Here is a 22,106-nt window from a genome sequence, read left to right as displayed (position 1 = left end):
TTATACCTTTGTCGTTGGCATAAAAACTCTCTTTTGCTAATAAAGTAATTGCAATGTTTAAAAGGGAATAAGAACAACTTAACGGGACCATTCATCATATTCCCTCAACAGTGACATATTTTACATATGCCAGATAAAAATAAGAAATTCCCATAATGCAATGGCAGCTCGTTCAATGATAAGGACACAGTATGGTTTACAAAAATGGTAAAGAAATAATAAAAATGTCATTTACTGAATGTTTGCCGCACAGAAGCATTGCAAATATAGATTAGAGAGGAGTGGAATATTCCAAACTGGTCTGCAAAGTGTTCCCTTCATTGCACCCTTAGGGCCGTATTTGCCCTGGGGACCGATGGTGCGGCTCTGCGCATGTTGGTATTTGCGCATTTGCAGGGCCGCTGTATGAACGCCTTCATCGACTATTACAGTCGCAGAGGTTTTCGTACGGGTAGGGGAGGGTAGGAGTACAGAGGGGATTCGACTTTAACCATTGGCGTATTTATAATGGGTGCAATGGGTGCGGTGCACACACACCCCTGGGCCTCAGGTGGGCCCATACTGCACCCATTGTTTAATACTTACCCCTCTGGAGCCCAGAGCTAAAAGCAACAGTGCTGTTGGAATCGCTGAGAAAATGGCCATGCCATTTTTTCAGAGTTCTGCGCATGCGCAGTGGAGTCTGAGCCCTGTGGTGCTGCAGCTGGGAGAGAGGAGGGGCCAGAACAGAGGAGGTTTCACACAGGCCTCCTCCTGTGAGAGAGTGCAACAAAGGTTTTAGAGCGCCGAGTGCCCCCTGGCGCGGGATGCAGAAACCCCAGGACGGAGACAGGCAGAGGTGCCGCAGCAGGCATAACCACCAGCCACGTACCTGGCGGTGAGACACGGATCCATCGGCCTGGAGTACCCTGACCCCTGGGTGCATCTCGGCCCGGCACCGAAACCCGGCAACAGATGCTGTGATGCCCTCCTGAGGAAGGCACCGAGCCAAAATGTGTACCCTGTGTCTCCCCTGTCATGTTCTATATACTGTATGTGGTGGTGTTTTTACTCTCTACCTATCTGGCTGGTGCAATCACAGAGTGGTGTTGCTGAATGGCTGCCTGGGTGCTGTGCAGCTCAGTGGATATATAGTCCGTGTCCCTTATCGGGATACATTTAGTGCATATCTGTACGTGTGATATATATATCTGTACTGTCACTGTTTTTGGTACTTGTGTATTATCCAAGCCTACTCGGTCACCTACGACATAGGCAGAGGAGCAGGGATGCACCTGACTTAAGCGCAGTGGAGATTTCTGTGTTGTGCAAGGTTCTCCAAACATTTGAACTTGCCACATTTGAAGTTAGTTCCAACAATGCCAGCCTGAGTCAGGTCATTCCCCTGATCAGGCTGCTGCAGAAGCAGCTGGAGAAAATGAAGGAGGAGCTAAAGTATTACAATTCCATAAAGCATGTATGCTTTGCCAGGATATGAGGGTGGTCAGTCTGTTAAAGTCAGAGGAATACATTCTGGCCACCGTGCTGGATCCTCGGTTTAACTCATATGTTGTGTCTCTGTTTCTGGTGGACACAAGTCTACAGCGGTGCAAATACCTGTTGGTCAGGAGATTGTGATCTGAAGCGGACCGTGACATGGCAATAGTTCCTCCTTCATTTTCTCCCACACCTGTAGCTATGAGGAAACAGCTCAAATTTCCTACCCGACCCACTGGCGGTGATGCAGGGCCAGCAGGAGCGAGTTTGGACATCTGACTGAAGGACCTGCCAACGATTGCTGACATGTCTACTGTTGCGGCATATGATGCTGTCACCATTGAAAATAAGGTGGAGGATTACATTGGTGACAGCATCCAAGTAGACATGTCAGACAGTCTGTACCTGAACTGGCAGGGAAAAAAAGGAAGTTTGGAACATTGGAGGCCCCTGTATAAATTGGCTCCATTTTACCTGAGTTGTCCCCCCTCCCGTGCGCATTCTGAAAGAATTTTTAGTGCAGCCGGGAACCTGGTCAGTGAGCGGCGTAGGAGGTTTCTTCCGCAAAATGTGGAGAAGATGATGTTCATAAAAATGAATTATCAATTCTTGAACGAAGACCAGCAATTGCCTCCAGAGACAACAGAGGGACCTGTGATTGTGGAGTCCAGTGGGGATGAATTGATAATCTGTGAGGATGAGGAAGTACACACTGAAGGGGGTGAGTAATCGGAGGATGAGGACGACACCTCTATAGAGCCAGTTTTTACAGGGAACGATGATTTGCTTCTTTTTTTGTGGGGCCCAAACAAACCAATCATTTCAGCCACAGTCGTGTGGCAGACCCTGTCGCTGAAATGATTGGTCCTATTTACACAACATAAGAGTGGGTGGGAGGTGCAACTCTTTTTTTTGGCATTATGTGCTCATTGGGGCCTAGTTTTTCAAACTGCCACCCTGTCTGCCACTACAGTGTCACTCCTAGATGTGCCAGGTGTTTGTGCCACTCACTTGTGTCGCTAACCATAGTCATCCAGCTACCTCGGTGTAACCCTTTGGCCTAAAAACAACATTGTAGGGTGTGAGTTGTTCAGGATAGACTGGAAATTAGTGGACATGAATGTTATTGAAGTTAATAATAGCGTAGGAGCATATATATATATATATATATATATATATATATATATATATAGTAACCTTCGGATGTGCGGCACTCGGAAATAACGTGATGAACACAGGGTAATCAGCAACGTTTCAGTTTAATTAAAAACTGTTTTCAAGCCAATTTATAAACAAAAAGTGTCTTACCTAAATACCATAGTTTGCCGCCTTGCCCGACGAAGGAGCCCGCCTCTGGAGCGCGTTGTACGTCGGCGTCGCAGCCGCCACTGCCGATGACGTCACCCCGTCAGCCCGGCTTCCTTGTCTAGCGCGGTGATCCAGTTGCAACTCGATCACCGCGCTAGACAAGGAAGGCGGGCTGACGGGGTGACGTCATCGGCAGTGGCGGCTGTGACGCCGACGTACAACGCGCTCCAGAGGCGGGCTCCTTCGTCGGGCAAGGCGGCAAACTATGGTATTTAGGTAAGACACTTTTTGTTTATAAATTGGCTTGAAAACAGTTTTTAATTAAACTGAAACGTTGCTGATTACCCTGTGTTCATCACGTTATTTCCGAGTGCCGCACATCCGAAGGTTACTGCATTTGTCTACTAGTGAAGGCACCGGGACCCGTTGTTAAAGGGTTTTGTATGGTTATTGGGAGTGCCGGACCCTGGATCTTTTATATATATATATATATATATACAAAGGTTTGGAAAAGGTCTAAGCGACTAACAAATATCTGCACCAGAACGGTTTAACTTTTAAAACATGTAAAAGTTTTTATTCGTATAAAAAATATATATATATAAAAAATGCACAGGAGTAATTTATATAAGAGCAAACAATACACGGAGTATCATAGAAAAAACAGTACAGACAGTAAAAAAGCTTTAATAAAAGTGCCTATCAAAAATATTTAAAAAATGGGAGATATATAAAAAATTAATAAGATACGGTACAGAGGTACCAGAACTTATCTTTTCTATGGAGGAGTCAGCAGGCAGTACCCAACGCGTTTCGTCATCTAGGACTTCTTCAAGGGGTGAGGGGGATGTCTGCCTGGTGCTCTATTTATACTATGTAAGTCTGGGGATAACAATTATGATGTCACATCCTGTAGGATGTGGCTATCGTTTCAGGGATAACAAAAAACTATAAAAATTTGGATGCAGACACATTAGTGTCTAAATACTGGCTCTATGTAGCCTGCGCTTTGAAAGGTTAGTAGATATTAACAGTGGAAAGTGGATAAAAACACATATATAATAGCGGGGATGCGTGCGCCCACTTCCGGCGGGCGCACGTCACTTCCGCCCCGCTTCCTGTGTCCGTCTATGCTATCAGTGGGAGCCTCTTCCGCCTCTCTCCGGCGGATGTTAGAAGTCGCCCCACTTCCTTTCTTAGGATTGCGTCTCATTGGTCTGTTACATTCCTGACGTCAGGTCTGTGTAAACGGAGTTCATTTCAATCTCTGTCTCCGTTTCGGCGGCCATTTTGTTAGAGATTTTTCAATCTTTTGCTTGGTGAATCGGCCATTTTCTCGGATACAGATATGCAGACTTTAGAGTGATATTGCTCGATTTTCTCATGGGACATATGGAAAGATATGAGTAATGAATACAATATGTTAGTATTTGTGCTTGTAAGTGCAAAGTACATAGCTTATGTTAACCATATAGATGATATTTAACCATATAGATGACTTTATAAATGCAGCATGAATTATTTCAATAATAAATTATTTTAAGAGCGCACTGCCCTTCATGAATTCATAATGACCCAAATAAAAGAGAATCCCTATGTATATACAATTATAAATATACATATGTACAATACATAAGAAATGGTGGATAAGAGATATATATAAAATACCTATAAAGTACAAGGATAATAGCAGCAGAATATTTATACAGTGATAAAGGGATGGAAAATCCTTAGTGTGACAGCTGATTCTTTTATAAAGACTTAATAATATATAAATAAATAAATAAGTGAGTGATATAATAATGAAGTGATAATCAGTGTTTTTTAGTAATTTTATTATTTTTAATTTATATATATTACAGTGATTTCTGTATATAAAGACATAATAATATATTCGTGCATTTGTGAGAGAATAGTGGAGGGAGTTGAGCCATGGTATCTCTATTGAGTCCTTGCCACGAGGTATACGTTGTCTGTACATTACAGTACCCGTTCTTCTCAGGTAGTCACCTGTCCTGATACTGTACGGGCCCATACACTGCTTGGCTACCAAGATCGGACGGGTTTGGGCATTGCCAGTGTGGTATGACTGTAGTGTTTGTTCCATGTTTCCTGACCTCTCGGACTTTGTTACCTTATTGCTCGTGTAGTGAAACCAGAGTGAAAGTGAGGGGAAAAAGAAGATATGTGATCCAGTTAGTGTTAGAACAGTAAAGTTTGCAGGGAGTTTACAAGACCTTTACAGGAATGGTGCAATCTCGTATCCTTCATTTAGACCGTTTGGATACAATGTCTGGAGCTGGAAAATCCAGTACATCTCCCTTTGGGATAATTTCTTAGCCAGGTCACCACCTCTGTCCCCCAGCTGGACATGTTCGATTGCTTTGAACGTTAGATCTTCAGGGTTGGAGGCATGGGTTTCAGTGAAGTGTCTAGGGACTGCGTGATTGTCCATTTTATTCTTTATGCTTCTCACATGTTCCTGGATCCTTATTTTTAGGGGGCGTTTCGTCTTGCCGACATATTTCTTCCCACAAGTACATTCTAATAAATAAATAACTGAGGTGGAATTACAGTTGGTAAAGTCTTTTATTTGGAATTCATTATTGTTTCCCATGTCCGTGAAGCTCTTCCTATTAGGGTGGAGGTACTTGCATATAATGCATTTGCCGCATTTATATGATCCTTTGCACTTCGGTAGTCTGTTGGATACTGTGGGCCTTTTAAGCATACTAGGTGCCAATATGTCTTTTAGATTCTTAGATTTTCTATATACAATGTCTGGTTTCGGTGGTAGAATTCCCTTTAATACTGGATCCATCAGGAGGATTCCCCAATGGTTTGTTAATGACTTCTTGATGGTGTCTTCATGTCTGTTATAGGTGGTAATGAATGCCACTGACTCTTTTCTCTCATCTTCTTTCTTCTTTTTATACGTGAGTAGTGAAGCACGGTCTATGTTTCGTGTTTTTTCTGCTGCTTTTTCGATTAAACTGGGTGGATAATCCTTTTCTGTAAATCTTTGTCCATAGAGGGTCAATTGTTCTTCCATATCTTCTGGCTTGCTGCAATTTCGTTTGATCCTATGAAATTGGGAGAATGGTATGTTGTCCTTCCATCGTTTAAGATGGTTACTCTTGTGGTGCAAGTAGCTGTTCTTGTCCACGCTCTTGACATAGTTTTTAGTTACTACTTTGTTGTTTTCGTGTGTCAAGATCAGGTCCAAAAATTCAATGGAATCTTTCTGTACATTCGATGTGAATTTTAAATTCATATCATTAGTATCCAAACTTATGAAGAATTCCTGGAAGCGTGAATCTGTTCCATCCCATACGATTAAAATGTCATCTATATAACGTTTGTATAAAATAATTTCATTTGTGAAGTTAGGGTTATTATAAATATGTAGATTTTCCCAGTGTCCCATAAAAAGATTTGCGAAACTCGGCGCAAAGATAGTCCCCATAGCTGTTCCGCACTGCTGTAGATAAAATTGATCCTGAAATTTAAAATAATTATGATGTAGAATAAAAAACATGACATCGCAGATAAAATCCCTGTGCTCCGGTGTGATTGAGGCATCCTTTTCTAGGTAACTCCTGCTAGCTTCCACTCCTTTTTTGTGTTCGATGCAGGTATACAACGATTGCACGTCTATCGTTACCCATTTGTATGTGTCTTTCCAGTCAAAATTTTCCATTATATGGAGTACGGATGTTGTATCTTTTAAGTAAGAAGGTAAACATTTGACATATTTATTGAGAAAGCAATCCACATATTGCGACAGGTTCGAAGTTAGTGAGTCTATACCTGCCACGATAGGTCTTCCAGGCGGGTTGTTAAGGCATTTATGGATTTTAGGTAAAAAGTAAAAAATTGGGGTAATGGGGTCTGATCTTAAAAGAAATTGGTACTCATCTTTTGATAAAATATTTTTCCTGAGACCTTGTAGTAATAGAGTACGTAATTCCTCAATGTATGTGTCTTTCGGATCATTGGGTAGCATGCTGTATGACTTCTTGTCATTCAGAAGTCTTTCTGCTTCTTTGACGTAAGATTCCCGATCCATAATAACCAGTCCCCCCCCTTTGTCAGCCGGTTTTAAAACCAAGTTTTGGTCCTTTTGGAGTTTTTTCATTGCCTCTCTTTCTGAATTTGTCATGTTTTTTGTTCTGACCGGTGTCTGTTCTATGTCACAGAGATCTTTCTTGACAAGGTCATAGAAGATGCTGATGTTTGATCCTTTCGATTCCAAGGGGTAATATTTGGATGCCGGCTTCAAACCTGATTTCGATCTGTTTTCAAAATTAGATGTTATCGCATCTTCTTTCCTTAGGAAATGCCTCTTCAATGTCAGTTTACGTACAAATTTATTCAGGTCAATATATGTGTCAAATCTGTTCAAGCTGCTTGTGGGTGCGAAGGATAGTCCTTTTCCCAATAGGGACACTTCTGGTGCTGTAAGTGCGTGTTTTGAGAGGTTAAAAATGCCTTTATTCTTTGCCAAGGTTTCGATGTCTTGAGGATTTGTTATGCCGCTCTTTTTTTGGGATCTTTTCCTCCCACTGCCCCGTTTTCCTCGTCGTCTGCAAGTCTTCTTTTTAGTGGCGATGCTTGTTTTACATTCTCCTTCAGAATTACTCTCCAGTCCTCTTTTCTTCTTGTTCCTGTGCTTGGAGATAAAAAAGACGAGGAAGACGGTTCTTGTTCTCCGTTTGGTCTTAGCCTTTGTAAAGCTGTAAATCGGTTGTTGGTCTTTATTGGTGCATAGTTCGGTGAGTCGTAACTCTTATGTCTTGCTGATGATTTATGTGTAACATGTTTCCACTTGTTTCTGTTATCCTGCGGGTGTGTATGTTCAATATTATTGAATCTGTTCCAATTTTTGACCTTACCTTGGTCATAATCTGTCTTGTCCCTCAAGAATTTCTTTTCTTTGCCTTTAATGACATCCTCCTCTATTCTTTCCAATTTTTTATTGAGTACTTTCTCGTTGACCCTGTAATCCTCTGTATCTTTGTAGGTTTCCAAGACTCCTTCCTGTGTCTTTATATCTACTTCCAGTTCTAACAGAGTTTTCTGTTTCTCTTCGATTAGTAGTTTCATCAAACTCAGGGAACATGCGTGGAGAGTGGCATCCCATTTTTCCATGAATGGTGAGTCTTGGTTCCCAAAGGTTGGTTGTTTTTGGATTCTCAAACCTCTTGGAACCCTATTCACTGAGATATAATGTTGTAGTCCTTGTATATCCCACCAAGCCTTAATCTCCTTTGTGAGTGTCTTTTCTATGGCCCAGAACAGATCATCTAGGTCTTGTGATGGTGCTGTCTCGTTAGTTTGTTTGTTCTCATTAAAAATACTTTTACACAAAATGTCTCTTTTTGTGGTGCGTTCATTATTTCTGAACATATTAAAAAAGTGTTCTGACACCAGGCTGCCTTACAAAAAAATAACCGATAATGTCCAGGGAAAGGGGGTATTTGTGGGGCGCCACTTGTGTCCTGAACAACTGAGCTTTTTGGTACAAAAACAGATATACCTTTTTCAGAAAAAAAGGGTGTCAGCTGACCTTTAAGAAAAACACCTTGGTAAGGGGTGTAACGTGAGGAATACAAAGGTTTGGAAAAGGTCTAAGCGACTAACAAATATCTGCACCAGAACGGTTTAACTTTTAAAACATGTAAAAGTTTTTATTCGTATAAAAAATATATATATATAAAAAATGCACAGGAGTAATTTATATAAGAGCAAACAATACACGGAGTATCATAGAAAAAACAGTACAGACAGTAAAAAAGCTTTAATAAAAGTGCCTATCAAAAATATTTAAAAAATGGGAGATATATAAAAAATTAATAAGATACGGTACAGAGGTACCAGAACTTATCTTTTCTATGGAGGAGTCAGCAGGCAGTACCCAACGCGTTTCGTCATCTAGGACTTCTTCAAGGGGTGAGGGGGATGTCTGCCTGGTGCTCTATTTATACTATGTAAGTCTGGGGATAACAATTATGATGTCACATCCTGTAGGATGTGGCTATCGTTTCAGGGATAACAAAAAACTATAAAAATTTGGATGCAGACACATTAGTGTCTAAATACTGGCTCTATGTAGCCTGCGCTTTGGCACCAGGCAGACATCCCCCTCACCCCTTGAAGAAGTCCTAGATGACGAAACGCGTTGGGTACTGCCTGCTGACTCCTCCATAGAAAAGATAAGTTCTGGTACCTCTGTACCGTATCTTATTAATTTTTTATATATCTCCCATTTTTTAAATATTTTTGATAGGCACTTTTATTAAAGCTTTTTTACTGTCTGTACTGTTTTTTCTATGATACTCCGTGTATTGTTTGCTCTTATATAAATTACTCCTGTGCATTTTTTATATATATATATTTTTTATACGAATAAAAACTTTTACATGTTTTAAAAGTTAAACCGTTCTGGTGCAGATATTTGTTAGTCGCTTAGACCTTTTCCAAACCTTTGTATTCCTCACGTTACACCCCTTACCAAGGTGTTTTTCTTAAAGGTCAGCTGACACCCTTTTTTTCTGAAAAAGGTATATCTGTTTTTGTACCAAAAAGCTCAGTTGTTCAGGACACAAGTGGCGCCCCACAAATACCCCCTTTCCCTGGACATTATCGGTTATTTTTTTGTAAGGCAGCCTGGTGTCAGAACACTTTTTTAATATGTTCAGAAATAATGAACGCACCACAAAAAGAGACATTTTGTGTAAAAGTATTTTTAATGAGAACAAACAAACTAACGAGACAGCACCATCACAAGACCTAGATGATCTGTTCTGGGCCATAGAAAAGACACTCACAAAGGAGATTAAGGCTTGGTGGGATATACAAGGACTACAACATTATATCTCAGTGAATAGGGTTCCAAGAGGTTTGAGAATCCAAAAACAACCAACCTTTGGGAACCAAGACTCACCATTCATGGAAAAATGGGATGCCACTCTCCACGCATGTTCCCTGAGTTTGATGAAACTACTAATCGAAGAGAAACAGAAAACTCTGTTAGAACTGGAAGTAGATATAAAGACACAGGAAGGAGTCTTGGAAACCTACAAAGATACAGAGGATTACAGGGTCAACGAGAAAGTACTCAATAAAAAATTGGAAAGAATAGAGGAGGATGTCATTAAAGGCAAAGAAAAGAAATTCTTGAGGGACAAGACAGATTATGACCAAGGTAAGGTCAAAAATTGGAACAGATTCAATAATATTGAACATACACACCCGCAGGATAACAGAAACAAGTGGAAACATGTTACACATAAATCATCAGCAAGACATAAGAGTTACGACTCACCGAACTATGCACCAATAAAGACCAACAACCGATTTACAGCTTTACAAAGGCTAAGACCAAACGGAGAACAAGAACCGTCTTCCTCGTCTTTTTTATCTCCAAGCACAGGAACAAGAAGAAAAGAGGACTGGAGAGTAATTCTGAAGGAGAATGTAAAACAAGCATCGCCACTAAAAAGAAGACTTGCAGACGACGAGGAAAACGGGGCAGTGGGAGGAAAAGATCCCAAAAAAAGAGCGGCATAACAAATCCTCAAGACATCGAAACCTTGGCAAAGAATAAAGGCATTTTTAACCTCTCAAAACACGCACTTACAGCACCAGAAGTGTCCCTATTGGGAAAAGGACTATCCTTCGCACCCACAAGCAGCTTGAACAGATTTGACACATATATTGACCTGAATAAATTTGTACGTAAACTGACATTGAAGAGGCATTTCCTAAGGAAAGAAGATGCGATAACATCTAATTTTGAAAACAGATCGAAATCAGGTTTGAAGCCGGCATCCAAATATTACCCCTTGGAATCGAAAGGATCAAACATCAGCATCTTCTATGACCTTGTCAAGAAAGATCTCTGTGACATAGAACAGACACCGGTCAGAACAAAAAACATGACAAATTCAGAAAGAGAGGCAATGAAAAAACTCCAAAAGGACCAAAACTTGGTTTTAAAACCGGCTGACAAAGGGGGGGGACTGGTTATTATGGATCGGGAATCTTACGTCAAAGAAGCAGAAAGACTTCTGAATGACAAGAAGTCATACAGCATGCTACCCAATGATCCGAAAGACACATACATTGAGGAATTACGTACTCTATTACTACAAGGTCTCAGGAAAAATATTTTATCAAAAGATGAGTACCAATTTCTTTTAAGATCAGACCCCATTACCCCAATTTTTTACTTTTTACCTAAAATCCATAAATGCCTTAACAACCCGCCCGGAAGACCTATCGTGGCAGGTATAGACTCACTAACTTCGAACCTGTCGCAATATGTGGATTGCTTTCTCAATAAATATGTCAAATGTTTACCTTCTTACTTAAAAGATACAACATCCGTACTCCATATAATGGAAAATTTTGACTGGAAAGACACATACAAATGGGTAACGATAGACGTGCAATCGTTGTATACCTGCATCGAACACAAAAAAGGAGTGGAAGCTAGCAGGAGTTACCTAGAAAAGGATGCCTCAATCACACCGGAGCACAGGGATTTTATCTGCGATGTCATGTTTTTTATTCTACATCATAATTATTTTAAATTTCAGGATCAATTTTATCTACAGCAGTGCGGAACAGCTATGGGGACTATCTTTGCGCCGAGTTTCGCAAATCTTTTTATGGGACACTGGGAAAATCTACATATTTATAATAACCCTAACTTCACAAATGAAATTATTTTATACAAACGTTATATAGATGACATTTTAATCGTATGGGATGGAACAGATTCACGCTTCCAGGAATTCTTCATAAGTTTGGATACTAATGATATGAATTTAAAATTCACATCGAATGTACAGAAAGATTCCATTGAATGTTTGGACCTGATCTTGACACACGAAAACAACAAAGTAGTAACTAAAAACTATGTCAAGAGCGTGGACAAGAACAGCTACTTGCACCACAAGAGTAACCATCTTAAACGATGGAAGGACAACATACCATTCTCCCAATTTCATAGGATCAAACGAAATTGCAGCAAGCCAGAAGATATGGAAGAACAATTGACCCTCTATGGACAAAGATTTACAGAAAAGGATTATCCACCCAGTTTAATCGAAAAAGCAGCAGAAAAAACACGAAACATAGACCGTGCTTCACTACTCACGTATAAAAAGAAGAAAGAAGATGAGAGAAAAGAGTCAGTGGCATTCATTACCACCTATAACAGACATGAAGACACCATCAAGAAGTCATTAACAAACCATTGGGGAATCCTCCTGATGGATCCAGTATTAAAGGGAATTCTACCACCGAAACCAGACATTGTATATAGAAAATCTAAGAATCTAAAAGACATATTGGCACCTAGTATGCTTAAAAGGCCCACAGTATCCAACAGATTACCGAAGTGCAAAGGATCATATAAATGCGGCAAATGCATTATATGCAAGTACCTCCACCCTAATAGGAAGAGCTTCACGGACATGGGAAACAATAATGAATTCCAAATAAAAGACTTTACCAACTGTAATTCCACCTCAGTTATTTATTTATTAGAATGTACTTGTGGGAAGAAATATGTCGGCAAGACGAAACGCCCCCTAAAAATAAGGATCCAGGAACATGTGAGAAGCATAAAGAATAAAATGGACAATCACGCAGTCCCTAGACACTTCACTGAAACCCATGCCTCCAACCCTGAAGATCTAACGTTCAAAGCAATCGAACATGTCCAGCTGGGGGACAGAGGTGGTGACCTGGCTAAGAAATTATCCCAAAGGGAGATGTACTGGATTTTCCAGCTCCAGACATTGTATCCAAACGGTCTAAATGAAGGATACGAGATTGCACCATTCCTGTAAAGGTCTTGTAAACTCCCTGCAAACTTTACTGTTCTAACACTAACTGGATCACATATCTTCTTTTTCCCCTCACTTTCACTCTGGTTTCACTACACGAGCAATAAGGTAACAAAGTCCGAGAGGTCAGGAAACATGGAACAAACACTACAGTCATACCACACTGGCAATGCCCAAACCCGTCCGATCTTGGTAGCCAAGCAGTGTATGGGCCCGTACAGTATCAGGACAGGTGACTACCTGAGAAGAACGGGTACTGTAATGTACAGACAACGTATACCTCGTGGCAAGGACTCAATAGAGATACCATGGCTCAACTCCCTCCACTATTCTCTCACAAATGCACGAATATATTATTATGTCTTTATATACAGAAATCACTGTAATATATATAAATTAAAAATAATAAAATTACTAAAAAACACTGATTATCACTTCATTATTATATCACTCACTTATTTATTTATTTATATATTATTAAGTCTTTATAAAAGAATCAGCTGTCACACTAAGGATTTTCCATCCCTTTATCACTGTATAAATATTCTGCTGCTATTATCCTTGTACTTTATAGGTATTTTATATATATCTCTTATCCACCATTTCTTATGTATTGTACATATGTATATTTATAATTGTATATACATAGGGATTCTCTTTTATTTGGGTCATTATGAATTCATGAAGGGCAGTGCGCTCTTAAAATAATTTATTATTGAAATAATTCATGCTGCATTTATAAAGTCATCTATATGGTTAAATATCATCTATATGGTTAACATAAGCTATGTACTTTGCACTTACAAGCACAAATACTAACATATTGTATTCATTACTCATATCTTTCCATATGTCCCATGAGAAAATCGAGCAATATCACTCTAAAGTCTGCATATCTGTATCCGAGAAAATGGCCGATTCACCAAGCAAAAGATTGAAAAATCTCTAACAAAATGGCCGCCGAAACGGAGACAGAGATTGAAATGAACTCCGTTTACACAGACCTGACGTCAGGAATGTAACAGACCAATGAGACGCAATCCTAAGAAAGGAAGTGGGGCGACTTCTAACATCCGCCGGAGAGAGGCGGAAGAGGCTCCCACTGATAGCATAGACGGACACAGGAAGCGGGGCGGAAGTGACGTGCGCCCGCCGGAAGTGGGCGCACGCATCCCCGCTATTATATATGTGTTTTTATCCACTTTCCACTGTTAATATCTACTAACCTTTCAAAGCGCAGGCTACATAGAGCCAGTATTTAGACACTAATGTGTCTGCATCCAAATTTTTATAGTTTTTTGTTATCCCTGAAACGATAGCCACATCCTACAGGATGTGACATCATAATTGTTATCCCCAGACTTACATAGTATAAATAGAGCACCAGGCAGACATCCCCCTCACCCCTTGAAGAAGTCCTAGATGACGAAACGCGTTGGGTACTGCCTGCTGACTCCTCCATAGAAAAGATAAGTTCTGGTACCTCTGTACCGTATCTTATTAATTTTTTATATATCTCCCATTTTTTAAATATTTTTGATAGGCACTTTTATTAAAGCTTTTTTACTGTCTGTACTGTTTTTTCTATGATACTCCGTGTATTGTTTGCTCTTATATAAATTACTCCTGTGCATTTTTTATATATATATATTTTTTATACGAATAAAAACTTTTACATGTTTTAAAAGTTAAACCGTTCTGGTGCAGATATTTGTTAGTCGCTTAGACCTTTTCCAAACCTTTGTATTCCTCACGTTACACCCCTTACCAAGGTGTTTTTCTTAAAGGTCAGCTGACACCCTTTTTTTCTGAAAAAGGTATATCTGTTTTTGTACCAAAAAGCTCAGTTGTTCAGGACACAAGTGGCGCCCCACAAATACCCCCTTCCCCATATATATATATATATATATATATATGGACTGGATGCAGCGGCCAGTGTCTTCTGGGTAGCATGAGCGCCGTACTGGAGATCTTCTTAAAGGGGCAGTATCATTAATTGATGAGGTCATCCTAGTGTCTGCAGCAGTGGCATGTGGTGGGGTGAGGTAGGTGACGCACAGCCTTTCCTGTCATACTAGCGTATATGCCGGCATTTTGAAATTCTAAAGCATGTCAAAAAATACAAAGAATATCTAAAAAAATCGTATTTTTATTATTCTAATCATTTTTATAGTTAAAACTCTGGAGTAAAAAGTTCAGGGCAGGTGAGGCAGTGCCTCACCTGGCTACCTTTTCTGCACATCTCTTATCAAAACTCGAATCCCAAGTAGTGTATACTGCTGCACATGTGTATAATGCCGGCATGTACCCCATGGCTCATATATTGTGTGCATATCTGTCTCTGGTATTTGCCAGGGACTCTTGAGCCATTTACCTCACCGCACGTCCCTGGTCTGCAGCAGGCTCCTCCCTATAAATGACAGTTCCTGGCAGACATTCTTTGCTAGAGTATAGGCATTCACACCTGCTCCAGTAATCCCACTGGGGCACATATATTATAGCGGCGCATAGCAGGAAGGGACATTGACAAGATGTTTTAACATCTTGTTTGCCTAAGCGGGGGAGCACAAACTCCCCCCTCCGGTGATGTCCCGCTCCTGGAGACGCTTAGGGTATACTGATCCTTGTAGTGCCATATTGGAAGATAATAGGGTGCCACCAGGTGCCCACTCTTTTATCATGTAGCGTTTAACCACCGGTACATAGATGCCTTGCAGGGGCAGGTGGCTTACCAGATGTGTGCAAATGTATGTAACTTAGGAGCAGATGTATTAAGCCTGCTGAAGAGATCAAATGGACTTAAAGTAGAAGGTGATAATGCACCAGCCAATCAGCTGTATTTGAAAAATAACAGTTGAGCGGGGAAACCATAAACATGGCATATGTGTGCACTAGATCACAGGCATCATCAGCATGACCACTGTAGACCTGCTCTAGACCCCTTAAATCAGTGATTTTCAACCTTTTTCAGGTCGTGGCACACCAGACAAGACTTCAAAATTGCCAAGGCACACCAACATTTTTTAATCAGATATTCCAAAAATATTGCGCACTTGTAAGTAGGGTTACCACCTTTTTGTTGAGAGATTCCCAGACATTGGCCCACCCCCTGACCCGCCCCAGTCCCGCCTTATGTTGATTTTTTTAAACCTTTGCTTCAATTTCATTCTTGATTTTGCACACCATAATGCCAGTTACATGTTATATCACACACATTAATGGCCATTACAAGTTATTACAAGTCACATCGTGATGCCAATTACAAGCTATGCCATATACCGCAATGGCCATTACACATTATGCCAGGACTCAACAAATTTCTTGCAAACGAGGGACAATATGGACAGTGCGTGCCGAAGGCGCGCACCAAATTTGTCAACATAATGCCAACACACCGCACACCCATTATATAGTATACCACATGCCATAATGGCCATTACATGTTATGCCACACACCGTAATGCCCATTGCACATTTTAGTGAACTTTGTAATTCCGATTACACATAAGCCCACACATGATGCCCATGACATACTATGTAACACTCCGCAATGCCCATGACATACTATATAACACTCCGCAATGCCCATGACATACTATATAACACTCCGCAATGCCCATGACATACTATATAACACTCCGCAATGCCCATGACATACTATATAACACTCCGCAATGCCCATGACATACTATATAACACTCCGCAATGTCCATGACATACTATATAACACTCCGCAATGCCCATGACATACTATATAACACTCCGCAATGCCCATGACATACTATATAACACACCGCAATGCCCGTGACATACTATATAACACTCCTCAATGCCCGTGACATACTATATAACACACTATACACATTTGACACATAAGTGCCACTTACCTACATGCTCAATGCCAGGGGCTTCATGCTCGATGCCAAGGTGGACTGAATTTGCTCGTTGCCAAGGGAAACAGAACTGTGCAGTGGCCCACTCCTGGCTCCCGTCCGCTATTTGAAATTCAATGCACCGCCAGTAGTGTGCGGCAGGGAGGGAGGGTGGGAGCAGTAGGGTGGGAGGGTATCTGCAGTGGGGTGGGAGGGTGGCTGAGAGGGTATCTGCAGTGGGGTGGGAGGGTGGTTGGGAGGGTATCTGCAGTGGGGTGGGAGGGTGGCTGGGAGGGTATCTGCAGTGGGGTGGGATGGTGGCTGGGAGGGTATCTGCAGTGGGGTGGTAGAATGCCTGGGATGGTATATGCAGTGGGGTGGGAGGGTGGCTGGGAGGGTATCTGCAGTGGGGTGGGAGGGTGGCTGGGAGGGTATCTGCAGTGGGGTGGGAGGGTGGCTGGGAGGGTATCTGCAGTGGGGTGGGAGGGTGGCTGGGAGGGTATCTGCAGTGGGGTGGGAGGGTGGCTGGGAGGGTATCTGCAGTGGGGTGGGAGGGTGGCTGGGAGGGTATCTGCAGTGGGGTGGGAGGGTGGCTGGGTGAGTGCAGGAGGGTGGGAGAGTGGGTGGGAGTACACCATACTTAGCCAGCCGATGGTTAGCCGGCCCGCTCACCTCACCCCCCCACCTCCTCCCAGTGTGCGTCCGTGTGCAAACCCCCCTCCTGCCTGTGCTGACACGCCGACGACCCCTCCCCCCTGTCAGTGTGCGTCCATGTGCGCACCGCCCGCCCGCTCACGGCTCCCCCGCTATGTACGGGAGAGAGACGTGCTGTGCTGCTATGTAATATTCATATCTTCCGCTGCTGGACCACTAGCCAATGGGCTCTCGCGGTCCAGCAGCCACCAGTTGATTGGCTGCTGGACCGCAAGCGCCCATTGGCTAGTGGTCCAGCGGGATATATGATTATTGCATAGCAGCACAGCACGTCTCTCGAGTCCCGGACAGTGCACAGCGGGGGAGCCGTGAGCGGGCGGGCGGTGCGCACATGGACGCACACTGACAGGGGGGCGGGCGGAGAAGCATTCCCGGACAGCCACTCAGCGCCGCACGACCACACACAACCCACAACGTCCAGCATGATGCCGAGCCGCCTGCCCGTCCCCCCTGTCAAAGTGAAGCTCCGCTGGTGTGTCGCCGTGACCCGAGGCATGGTGGCACACCTGTCAGCTGGCCGCGGCACACTAGTGTGCCGCGGCACACCGGTTGAAAATGTCTGCCTTAGATAGTTGATGCTAACATTAACTAAAAGTGAGTTTTTTCCATGCCAGTGTAACAGTACAGAAGAAATTTGTATTAATTACGAGAGATGTGCAATAAGTTTCCAGATGTACAGTGCATAGGTAGAGTAGACACAATCTGGTTGTGAACTGTAATCTCTGAGTAAATTTCTTGTAAAATTACAAGGCACAGAACTGTATAAACGCAGCACAGCTCACTGAAGAAATCACCAATATTTCCAAAACCGAATTACTTATATTCCCACCAGCCAAGAAGCCTGTATTTTACTGTATTCAATATAAAATACTTCTACTCACATATTAAGCTATTACCCATACTGCACCAGCATATATCTCTTTACTTATCACAAAATATCTCCCATCTCGACCACTCTGCTCTGCACAAGTTCTGCATCTCCTGCACGGATCACCAGCTCCCATTCACTATTACAGGACTTTCATCGGGCTGCTCCCATCCTATGGAATGCCCTTCCACGCACAATAAGATTCTCCACTAGCCTCCAAATTTTCAAGTGTTCCCTGAAAACTCACCTCTTCAGGCAAACCTATCCTATTGATATACCATACGCATAACCTTCTGAGGCACTTATGTATTATATAGCTTCCCTTCTGGACTTATAACTAGGTGGGACTGCTATGCTATTACTGGTACCTGTCCTTGTGTTTCCCTCCTATGTCCCTATAGATGGTAAGCTTGCAGCAGGGCCCTCCTACCTCCAAGTCTGTCTGTTGTTACCCAATTTGTTTTATCTCTGTTTACAATTGTAAAGCGCAACGGAATCTGCTGCGCTATATAAGAAACTTTATAATAATAATGATAATATTCACTTCCTTCAAAAACTCATTATGGAGCTCAACAGAGGCCACTATAGAACCATGACCTTCTATGCCTACAAGAGTGGACTGCAATTGCAGAATAATTTTGACTGACTGCATGCAGATGGTGGTTTTTGGATGTCCAGGAGTCGTAATGCAGCTACTGTACCACTGGGGTAGCAGCGTACCGTCACTGGGGACTGGTACACCAACCAATGCCTGCCACAAGTGCTGGAAGCCATTTCCAGGCACCGTCCAAGAACGTACGCTCATGGTGCCCTTCTCCAACACAACATTACACCTGCCCACGAGTCCAGCAAAGTGGTGGATAGTTTGTCCATTAACACATCCAGGATTTTGATCATTTGCCGTACAGTGCAGAACTACCCTCTTGTGACTTTTTAATGTTCCCACAAATCAAGCGTAAGAGGCTTAGTATTTGTTATGAGTCACTGAAAGTTGCGGTGGAGACCTTTACCCAGCATGTAGAAGAAAGACCAGCTTCAGACTGGTCCAGCGACTTCCCCAAGTGGTATCAGCTCATGCAACTTTGCATAGACTCCTCTGGTGAATAATATTTACTTGTTTGTTGTATATGCTGTATATAATACCTTTTGTGCAACCAGAAAATGACTGCACACCCCTTGTACAGTATAAATAAACAGGCTTATTGTACAATGTAAAAAAATACATCATGTGAATCATTAAAGAGCTAAGTAAGCAGGGTGGGATTGAAATCCCACAAGGGCGCGCATAGCGTAAAAATAAATAGTTATACCTCCCAACATAAAGATAGACAATTGAGATGCTTTGCGCTGCTGGGTAAATAAGTTGCTGATTGTATCTGCTGAATAAAAATAAATCTGGACACACTGTTTAAATTGTAACAACTTTATAGCATTAAAAAGTATCACATATATAACCAAATACATGTACACAAAAATAAACAAAAATAAAATTATCTAAAATATAGCTCAGTCAATATAGAATGGTATTGGAGGTATGGGGTCTCCAGATTTATAGCAGCATATATTTAGCAGCAATAGTAGTTCAATGCATAATAGGGAGGTCCGCACATTCAAGGGTTAATGAGCCGATACAGCGAAAGAAGCCAATCCTTTAGCATGTAAGCAGGACACGCAAATAGTGTTAGTTGGCAAAGTCTTTTATGACAGTAGGCAGTATTAGTAATACCATGTTCTCATTGCCGCCCCTGCAAAATCCCGGGTTTTTCTTGCCGTGTTTTTGGCGGGGCACAGAGAATGGATACTTTTCTTCCCCATTCTACAGCACCTTAAACCCGGGAAATTCCCGTGTATGACGCGTTCACACTGCTTCCCCTGGTCTGCCCTGCCAACAAGTGTGTGAATATAAAAGCAGCTTTGATTGGCTGTTGAAAAAGTAACTGTGATTGGCTGTTTTAGAAAGCAGCTGTTATTGGCTGGCTGAGGATGATGTCATATAAAGTGGCCTGTTTTTTCCAAGCACACTGCATTGCTGGAATCATGGCTGATGAGATGCTTTTGTTTTGCACCATTTTGCTGTTTCATGCAGCAAATGAGAGCTTGCTGCAGCTGCTTACATTGTGCTACCTTGCACAATGCACTTTGAAGAGGAGGAGAGCGCAATTTCTTGCTGAGAGAGACAGTGCTCGCCTTCATTATGTGCGAAGGAGAAGAGCTTTCATCACCTCCAGCGTTACCTCCATATTGAGGTTCAGCACATCCAGTACCCGGCGAATGTGGACCAGAGACTGCTCTCATGGGCCCTTATTCTGGTTGGTGCGGCCAGAGCCGCACACGGGGCTCCGGCCGCACAAACCAATCCCCGCCCACCCTACGGATCGCCACGGCCGTCCGTACACGGACGGCTGGCGATCCGCATAAAAATGGTGGAGGCGTACGCCTCCACCATGGTGGGAGCTGCCCCCTGCATTCGATGGTCGTCGACCATCGAAGGCAGGTCCGCACGCCCCGGCAGCTCCCGCAAGCTGAGACCACACGGACAATCGTCCGTGTGGTAGCTTGTATGGGGGCTGAAAGCTGACATCCGGCGACGTCAGCTTTCCGCCCCCATGAGTTGCGTCATGCCCTCATTACCATGCGTACGCCCCGCGTTTGCATGGGAACGCCCATGAAACGCGGGGCGTATACATAGGGAAATGAGGGCATGAAGCCCCTCACTCCCCTATACGCCCCCTTTGCGGCGTACTAACGTTATGTGCGGCGAATTCGCCTGCACATGCGCAGATTGACCTCTGCGCATGTGCAGACGGAAAACATCGGCGGTACGGCCGCACGCGGGCCGTACCGCTCGAAACAGAATAAGGGCCATGGCGAGGTATTTTGGTCTACAGTGGAGGGTTATGAGGATGACCAGTGGATGGAGCATTTTCGCATGTCACGTGGGACCTTTCAGTATGTGCTGGACCTTCTAACCCCTGCACTTTCCAGACAGACCACAAACTGCAGAATACCCATCTCACCTAGAAAGAGACTAGCGATAGCGCTATGGTGGTATGCTACACCGGGAGAATACCGCACAGTCGCCTGCTTGTTTGGAGTGGGGAGATCCACTGTATGCACTATAGTCCATGAGGTGACGCAGGCTTTGCTGGAAGGACTTTACCGTCGTTTCATCACCTTACCTCAAGGACAAAGGTTGGACGACATCATCGCTGGTTTCCTGCATCGTGGATATCCACAGTGTGCTGGAGCTATAGACGGTACACACATTCCTATTATTGCCCCCACAGAAAACCATGCGGATTACTTTAATCGCAAAGGCTGGCACTCCATAATTCTACAGGCTGTAGTGGACCACAAATATTGGTAAGTACATTTTTTTATGATAATATTAAACTGTACTTTGCGTATTGCTAGGGTAACAAAACAGAAATCTTAACACTTTATATTTTCAGCTTCACTGATGTCTTCATTGGCTGGCCTGGCCGTTCCCATGATGCAAGGGTTCTAGCAAATTCGGACCTATACCTTATTGCTGAGGAGAAGCAGGATGGCTGGTTGTTCCCTAGAGAGGTAAAGATATGTTTTTGCATGTTGCAGTTGGGATATTTTTAGTGTTATGTATGCATGTATGTATAACCAACGTACCACATGTATTGTTGTTTTTCAATGTCTCTCTTTACACCGGTAGAGAAAAGTGGCAATCAGAATAGCATACTTGTACTCCAAGAATTCCATATTGTAACTCTTATTTTACTTTGCAGAAATCGAAGATCATCGATGGGGTGGAGATCCCAGTACATATAATCGGGGATGCAGCATACCCATTACGACGATGGTTAATGAAGGGGTTCACCCAGCGCCATCAACTTACCCCGAAACAAATTGATTTCACCCACACCCTCAGTTCTGCACGAATGGTGGTAGAAAATGCCTTTGGCCGTCTAAAAGGCCGTTGGCGTTGTTTAATGAAGCGCAATGACATTGATACCAGCTTCATGCCTCATGTAG

At 42.7% G+C, this 22,106-nt stretch overlaps 1 long non-coding RNA gene and 2 pseudogenes across 1 annotated transcript; 2 read left to right on the top strand and 1 right to left on the bottom strand.

The window, feature by feature from the left end:
* Positions 1-4,761: 4,761 nt before the first annotated feature.
* On the bottom strand, positions 4,762-4,881 carry LOC146039126 (5S ribosomal RNA; annotated as a pseudogene).
* A 7,908-nt stretch (positions 4,882-12,789) lies between these two features.
* LOC146039115 (5S ribosomal RNA) lies at positions 12,790-12,909 on the top strand (annotated as a pseudogene).
* Positions 12,910-20,969: 8,060 nt separating this feature from the next.
* On the top strand, positions 20,970-21,972 carry LOC146009267 (uncharacterized). The gene is made up of 3 exons (XR_014444634.1): positions 20,970-21,461; positions 21,551-21,668; positions 21,860-21,972. It is a non-coding gene; the product is annotated as an uncharacterized LOC146009267 (long non-coding RNA).
* Positions 21,973-22,106: the final 134 nt, after the last annotated feature.

The sequence above is a fragment of the Crinia signifera genome, chromosome 1 (assembly GCF_055691185.1).
Source record: "Crinia signifera chromosome 1, ASM5569118v1, whole genome shotgun sequence".
NCBI lineage: Eukaryota > Metazoa > Chordata > Amphibia > Anura > Myobatrachidae > Crinia > Crinia signifera.
The sequence above is the reverse complement of the archived record's forward strand: the minus strand, read 5'-3'. Positions and strand labels throughout refer to the sequence as shown.